Raw genomic sequence first — 8,182 nt, 5'->3', positions numbered from 1 at the left:
TGGGTGGACCTGGGTTCTAGTGTTATGTGAGGGGGAGGGGGAAGAAAACCTTTTCTATATCCTCTTTCTCCATAGCACAATGCGTAATTCTATACATCTCTTGTCAGGTCACCTCTTTTTTTATTCTCTAAAGTAACAAACCCACAAATGTAATGTTTCCTCCCATAGGCGCTGCACGAATGCTGAACACTTGAAAGCCCCATACTAATTATTATATTACCCTTTAAAATCCTCTGGGATTTAATGTGAACTTGGGAAATTCTAGCAAAAGAAGAGGAGGTCCAGGCAATGAAAGCAGTGCCGTTCCATCCCTACCGGGATGAACTTCTTATATCTTCAACCATCATGTAAAGTAGATCAATATATTTAATATTGTATTTAATTGTTGTGGGGCGAAGGTCATGTTGTTGTTGTATAAATATTTCAAGCTCCTGATTTGCAATTTGGAGGGGAGGAGGTGCTAAACTGAGAGTGTGTGGCTTTCCTAAGGCCATTTAGTGTGCTTGTGTTAAAGGTGGTTTTAAGTCAGGATTTGCTGATTGTCCCTTAGCCTGGTTTCTTCCAGAGAGGATACACAATCCTGTTAATACTCTGCAGGCAACCTCTGAGCAGCTATGCTACACCAGCTGTATTACTCAGATCTGATACGCTCCGACATGGACGTCCTTTATTGGGCCTTCCAACTGTCAACAGCTTCCCCTGGAATCTTCCAGCCACCATCCCCTGATTGGCTCTTGCAACGCTGTGAACCTTCCGAATGACTTGTTTCAATGGGAAATAGAGCCTGGCTGCCTGTTCCGCCATTCGCCAGTTCCGAAAGCTTGGGCTAGTCCAGGGGTCTGCAACCTTTAAGACAAAAAGAGCCACTTGGACCCGTTTCCGAAGGAAAAAAAAACTGGGAGCCGCAAAACCATTGCGGCATTTAAAACAAATATAACACTGCATATATTGTTTCTTACCTTAATGCTATATATACAGGATCGTAATGCACACACCGCCCCCATGCGACGTCACAGCCAGTACAGCGCCTGCCACAGTGGGGAGTGTCGGGGTGCACAATGCGCCTCCTCCCCTCGCCAGTATCCGCCCCGGAGCCGCGGCAAAGGTGTAAAAGAGCCACATGTGGCTCCGGAGCCGCAGGTTGCAGACCCCTGTCCTAGTCCAACTTCCCAACCACTACGCCACGCTGGCTCTTTCGATGGGTCTACTCTGAGTAGGGCTCGGCTAGCGACAACCCAATAATAACAATCTTGCATGTGGCTGAGTTAAGGCCGCCTGGCATGCTCACTGCTCAGCTGCTCAGCCACGATGGGATCCTGGTATACCTAATTCAATCACCTGGCCTTCCAACTGCCAACAGCTCCCCCAAATGGAATCTTTCAGCATCCTTCCTCTGATTGGCTCTTGCAATACTGCCTGCCCTTTGATGTCTTTCTTTCAAGAGAAAACAGGGTCGGGCTGATTTCACCCCTCTACTTCCAAGAACAGAAAGCTGCGGTAAGTTTCTGTGCCTTGCATAGCTGTCAACCTTCCCTTTTTGGGCAGGAAATTCCCTTATTCCAGCGCCGTTTCCCGCTGCTTCCCGCTGCTTTCTCGGATTGTGAGATATCCCGTAGACTGTCCCCGGGATAGGTGAGGCTGCTGATCCCTTATTTTCAAGGCTGCTGATCCCTTATTTTCAAAATTGAAAGTTGACAGCTATGGTGCTTTGAGGGGGTGGGTTGGCTCCCTACAGACAGACTTCACCGCTACCCACTTCTGGGACTGTTGTCCCAATGGATTACCTTGGAGGACAACTGCTTTGGTTTTCCCTCCATCGTTTCTGACTTGGTTTAAATCTGGGAGTAGGAAACTTGTCGCCCCCCCCCCCCAGGTGTGGTTGGACCACGACTCCAACCCCTGCTTCCTGTTGGCCATGCTGGCTGGGCCTGATGGGAGTTGAAGTCCAAGAACAGATGGAGCCCACGGGCTCCCTATCCCTGCCTTAATCAGTTGTAATAACAAGCCAGAACAAGCACTCATGCAGAGACTGAGCAGGAAGCCTCCTTGTCTGGGTGGTGCTCCCAGCTCTCAGAAGTCTGCCTCTCTGTCTTCCTGACTTCTTTAAACATTCAGGAGGCAAGTCACAGGCTTTAAGTATGTCCCTGCCACGAGCATTCACTACCACAAGACGTGCTTTTTAGACTTTTTTTTGTTTCCCACCCTGGGACTGAAAATATTCAGTGAAAGGTGAGCTATAAACACCACTAGTTAGTAAGTAAGTAAGTAAGTAAGTAAGTAAGTAAGTAAGTAAGTAAGTAAATGCATTTTGCAGGAGGGTTTCCAGCACATAGCAGAAATGTGTTTGTGCAATTGAAGTGGATTAAAAGGCAATATCACCCCAGCGCAATAAGCACATTTTTGAAAAGAAAAAAAGGAACAGACTTTTTGCAGTTTGGAAAATGACGTGGAAATGCCTAGAAAAGTGTAGAAGGAAGGAATGCCTGACAAGCAAATCAGGCTGAGTGCTGAGCTCAGTGTCATATAATCACCCTGCGAACAATGTGGTATAGTGGTTAGAGTGTCGTGAAGCCTTAATTACTTGGGATCCATTTGCCCGCTTACCCAGGATGTAGAGGTGACAAAGAAGCACCAGGGATTCAGTTCCTTCGGAGAAAAAAGTTTATTGTGATCTGCGCAGAGGCAACCAGCGGAATTGCTTCCAAAGGCTGGCCGCCCCTAATACACGTAAGCAAGCAGTTTTTATACCCTTGCAGCACCTCCCGACCACCCCACCACCAGTAACTCATCGTATCGTATCCCCCAATCTGCCTTCTTGCCTCATTGGGTGTTGCTAAAGCATTTTGGCAGTGCACTCCTTTCGCTTATCAGCCAACCCTGCATATCTTGTTTGCTCCAGATGCATTTCTCCTCCTGCTCTCCGGGCGTTGCCTTCCAACTGTCAATGCACCCCCTGCCCACTCCCTTCAGTCGGCCTAAGACCCAGATGGCTAGGATTCAAATGCCTACTTGGCTATGAAACTCACTAGGTGACCTTGGGCTGGTCACTGTCCTCTCAGCCTAACCTGCCTCCCAGGGCTGTCATGGGGAGGTGGAGAAAGATATATGTCACTTTGAGCTCCTTGGAGATAAAGGGGGGGGTGTAGACTGGATAACTTGCCGTATTTTTTGCTCTATAAGACTCACTTTTTCCCTCCTAAAAAGTAAGGGGAAATGTGTGTGTGCGTCTTATGGAGCGAATGCAGGCTGCGCAGCTATCCCAGAAGCCAGAACAGCAAGAGGGATTGCTGCTTTCACTGTGTAGCGATCCCTCTTACTGTTCTGGCTTCTGAGATTCAGAATATTTTTTTTCTTGTTTTCCTCCTCCAAAAAATAGGTGCGTCTTGTGGTCTGGTGCGTCTTATAGAGCGAAAAAGACGGTATTTAAAAAATAATAAGTGAGGAGGGTGGTGAAATTAAGTTTAAAAAGTTTGAAGAACTGCCAAGTATGTTAATAAACTGGTTGCAATATTATCATCTAAATGAATTGTTTAAAACAGATAAAAAGTTAGGTTTTGGGAACCAATCATTCCAGTTGGAGAGAGACCTGCTGGATATTAGTCATATTAAGGTAATTTGGAGAGAGACCTGCTAGATATTAGTAATATTAAGGTAATTTCAGAAACGTATAAGATATGCAAACAAAAGATGAGCAAGTGAAATCTTCTATGATACACTGGGCAATGGATAGCAAAAATGTATAAATCTGAATCAAATATTTGCTGGAAGTGCAAAGAAAAAGAAGGTACCTTTTCCCATATGTAGTGGGAAATAATATACAATGAGCTGAAAAAAATGTTTAAGGCAACTTTTTATAAGAAACCTTCTTTTAGAGATTAGAGATACCTAAACAATATAAAAACTTGTTTATATATGTGACCACAGCTGCTCGTATGATATTTGTCCAAAGATTGAAAGAAGACAACGTCCCAACCAAAGAAGAATGGCAGCAAAAAACTATTGGAATATATAGAAATGGCAAAACTCACCGGAAGAATAAGAAATCAATACGACAGTGTCTTTGATTTAGAGTGGAAAACGTTTATTGAATATTTTATAAACTATTGCAAACAGATACAATCATTAGCAGGTTTAACTTAAAGACGTGCAGCGTGATAAAACTAATTTTGAATATATGGGTTAACTAATAATTAGGCTTAAACTGGGAGCTGCAGTAAAGATACTATAAATATAAGAAACCGCAGAAAGGGAGGAGGGAGGCAGAAATGGGGTTTTGAAATTTGATGTAAAATAATATCTTTTTTGTTTGATGGAAACTGGAAAATGAAACACACACACACACAAATATATATATATATATACATATATATATATATTTGCTTTCGTAGATTTTCACGGGTACAGGAATGCAGGTTTTGGTGTCCTCGGGTGTCTTCCCGTGTAAAAGTTATATACCACCTTTCTCATATATATATATGAGAAAGGTGGTATATAAATGCAATATAAAAAATCGATAAATCAAAGTGAACTCTCAGCAAAGACTGGTGATTGGCATACATTTAAAGGGGACTGTAGCTTGTAAAGGGTTCAGGGAACTGTAGGTCCATAAGGGGCAAACTATAGTTCCCATTATCCTTTGGTGGGAGCCATAGGGTTTAAATGCGTGGCGTGTACATAGCCATAATCAAACCTCTGCAAAAACAAATCAGGAGGGATGCCCAATAAACAGGCTGTCAGGAGGAGCTGTCCATGGACCATTTAGTCAGGCATAGGCAAACTCCGGTCCTCCAGATGTTTTGGAACTACAATTCCCATCATCCCTAGCTAACAGGACCAGTGGTCAGGGATGATGGGAATTGTAGTCTCAAAACATCTGGAGGGCTGGAGTTTGCCTATGCCAGGTTTAGCTATTCTTATGTTCTTAAAGAAGTTGCAAGAGACAATAACCGCCTGACAAAATGTCCCTCTTCTTCCCCCCACAGCTGAGACTCAATTATGAAAACTACCGGAAGAAGCATTGATAGCAAGGCAGTGCCGGAACCAAAGCCCATAGTTCACAAATGGGTGAGTTTGGACATGGCCAACTCCCTGCAATGCAGGAATATGCAGCTGTCCCACATGGGGATTGAACTTGCAACCTTGGCATTATCCCCACCATGCACTAACCGTCCAATTTGACCTAAGAGGCCATTTTTAAAATTCAACCCTCCCACATCAAACAAGTGACATCACACAACCAGAATACTGGGGAGCGTTCTGCTGTTGCACTCAGGCCCTGCTACGTTCTTTTCTAAAGGATGCTGCTGGCTCCCAGAAGCCTTTGGTCCAGAAATAGGGGGAACTGTGGGTCTTCTAGATACTGCTGAACCGCAGCTCCCACTAGCCCTGACTACTGACCATGCTGGCTTGGGGCTGATGGGAAATGGAGTCCAGCAATACCTGGAGGGCCACAGGTTATATCACCTTGCACCATAAACACTCCTCCTATGAGCAGAACTCTGCCCACACTGCCTTAAGATCCAAGCCATTTGTCTTTCATTAATTATGTCCTATGCATTGATGGGGACACGGGTGGTGCTGTGGGTTAAACCACAGAGTCTAGGGCTTGCTGATCAGAAGGTGGGTGGTTCGAATCCCCGTGACGGGGTGAGCTCCCGTTGCTCGGTCCCTGCTCCTGCCAACTTAGCAGTTCGAAAGCACGTCAAAGTCCAAGTAGATAAATAGCTACCACTCCGGCGGGAAGCTAAACAGCATTTCCGTGCACTGCTCTTGTTCGCCAGAAGCAGCTTAGTCATGCTGGCCACATGACCCGGAAGCTGTACGCCGGCTCCCTCGGCCAATAAAACGAGCTGAGCGTTGCAACCCCAGAGTCGGTCACAACTGGACCTAATGGTCAGGGGTCCCTTTACCTTTACCTTATGCACTGATGAACGCTTTGCCTGACAGCTGCTCTTATCTGCTGCTTTGATTTCCTGTAGGAGGTGACAAATTCGCTTCTCCGAACAGTGCTGGTCACCAGCTTGGGATCTATCCAATATGGTTACATCCTCTGGGTAGTCTATTCCCCAGTGCTGGTAAGAGGACCCTGCGGCACAGGCGGTTTCTTACAACAGGGGCTTCTGACTAAGCTTCTGGGAGTTAGCAAATCACGGAACAGTAGAGTAGGAAGAGACCCCCAGCGGTCATCTAGTTGAACCCCTTGCGATCCAGGAATCACAGCTAAAGTCTGATATTTTCAGGTTGTATCTAGGGGTGGAGAGAAATTTGAAATAGTTTGTGTTTTAAGGGCACAACTACCTAGAATACACTTTCCAAAACAAGTTGCCAACTGGAACACCCTTCAAAATTCACACTTCTCAGAATTTTGTGGTGCAGTGTTTCAGCTAGTGTATACAAAAAATAAAATGTGTATATTATTAGTGCAGATAAATGCATATATATTAGTTAAAATAAGATAGGCTTCCCACCAAGTTTTACTCAGCGTAGTGCCATAGGGGTCTCCTAACAACTCTCAGCATCCTTAACAAATGAAATCATTTGGTGACGATGGAGCCTTGGTCTCTTGCAGCAAAAACTTGAAAGTGTCTAGTGGGACTTTAAAACAGGTGTGGAGGATCTTTCTCCAGCCCAAGGCTCACATTCTCTTCTGAGCAACCATTGGTAGATGCTGTTGGTGGACAAGGCTGGAGGAAGAACCATTTACAGAAAGAAGAAAACAATGAAATGCTTAGGGTTTTATTTTACAAAGTTGAAATCAACTATTTAAAACCTTTTTAAAAAATTAAAATTAAAATCAAGGGTAAGCCGAAAACCTGATTCAAACAGACACCAACGCTCTATGTGTCTGTATAGGCTTTCTCAAAAGAAAACGTTTTTAGCAGTCACCGAAAAGAATACAGTGAAGGCGCCTGCTTGATATCAAGAGGCAGGGAGTTCCAAAGTGCAAATGCTGCCACTCTTATAGAGAGAAGTTCTACATATGAGTATTATGTGGCACCTGCAAGGGTGCCAGTTCCTTCTGATTAGGATGTGTTGTGGATACACTAACCCTGCCCATGATATGATTTCCTCTCTTAGCTCATGGAAGACATGGGTGATGCTGCGAAGACTCCAGGAGAGCAGCAGTATCTGTCCTTCATGCTAGGCCTTGCCATCAGTTTGTTCCCTATTGGAGGCCTTACTGGAGCACTCATCGCAGGGGTCATGGTGGATGAATATGGAAGGTATATATAGATGACCTGGTGATTAGTGAACTTCCAGTCCTAACTTTGGACGTGGGGCAGGTGGGCAGGGGAGTGGGGCTTCTGCTGAGCCCTGTCTCCCCAGCCGAGGCTCGATTTAACTTCTGGCTGAGGAGGTTCACCCTGTAAAAAGGCATCCCGGATTTTAACAAAAGATATTCAGCCAGCCGAAGTAATGCTCTCGTTTGGGTGGCATTCGACAAAGCAGACCCATTCAAATGAATGAGCCAGCTTGAGCGAGCCCCGCCCCCTGATTTCATTGGGTCATCTCTGAGCAAAACTCAGCCAATGACTGCCCTTAGATTTTAATCAGAAATGCAAGGAATCTTGCAAAAGACATATTGCCATTGAGATGGCTGGTGTGGATCAGACACCGCATCAAAGGAAAGGAAAGAAGTATCCAGCCTCTGCTTCATGGTTTCCCTTGTTCTGTGGACTTTCTCCATGCTCATAGGGCTGCGTACATACCATGTATTCGAAGCACAAGGCTTTCCCCAAAGAAACCCGAAGGCTCCAGTGTACCTTTCACAGTGCTACACTTCCTGGCATCCTACCATTCCCAGGATTCTTTGGATTACAGGAACCACTGTTTAGAAAGTCCCCAAGTTTTTATGTTGATTTTCCTATTCCCTCCATATCCCTTTTCCTTCCGTGACTTTTGTTGTTGTTGTGGGAGGGGTCTTTTTAGATTGTAAGCCTGCAGATAGGGACTGGCTGCCTTGCTTTGGTTTTACTAAGCCTCCCTGGGATCCCTTTTGGTATAAAATTAAGCTAAACATATGACCAGAATTAAATAAGTCTTGAAAATAAGTAGCCGGGTTGCCAGGTTATACGGCTTTATGATCCCAACTAATTCCCCTTCCCTCTCTGGTCCTGCGCCCACCATGGCCTTGGATGAACAAGTTACGCAGGTATATCTTTGACTGAGCCGGGATTAGAGA

At 45.1% G+C, this 8,182-nt stretch overlaps 1 long non-coding RNA gene across 1 annotated transcript; it reads left to right on the top strand.

Moving 5' to 3' along the window:
• The first annotated feature begins 4,841 nt into the window (after positions 1-4,841).
• Positions 4,842-7,675, top strand: LOC144326876 (uncharacterized). The gene is made up of 3 exons (XR_013391759.1): positions 4,842-5,064; positions 5,979-6,074; positions 7,078-7,675. It is a non-coding gene; the product is annotated as an uncharacterized LOC144326876 (long non-coding RNA).
• Positions 7,676-8,182: the final 507 nt, after the last annotated feature.

The sequence above is a fragment of the Podarcis muralis genome, chromosome 2, assembly GCF_964188315.1.
Source record: "Podarcis muralis chromosome 2, rPodMur119.hap1.1, whole genome shotgun sequence".
NCBI lineage: Eukaryota > Metazoa > Chordata > Lepidosauria > Squamata > Lacertidae > Podarcis > Podarcis muralis.
Note: the sequence above shows the minus strand (reverse complement) of the source record. Positions and strands in the feature narration are given on the sequence as shown.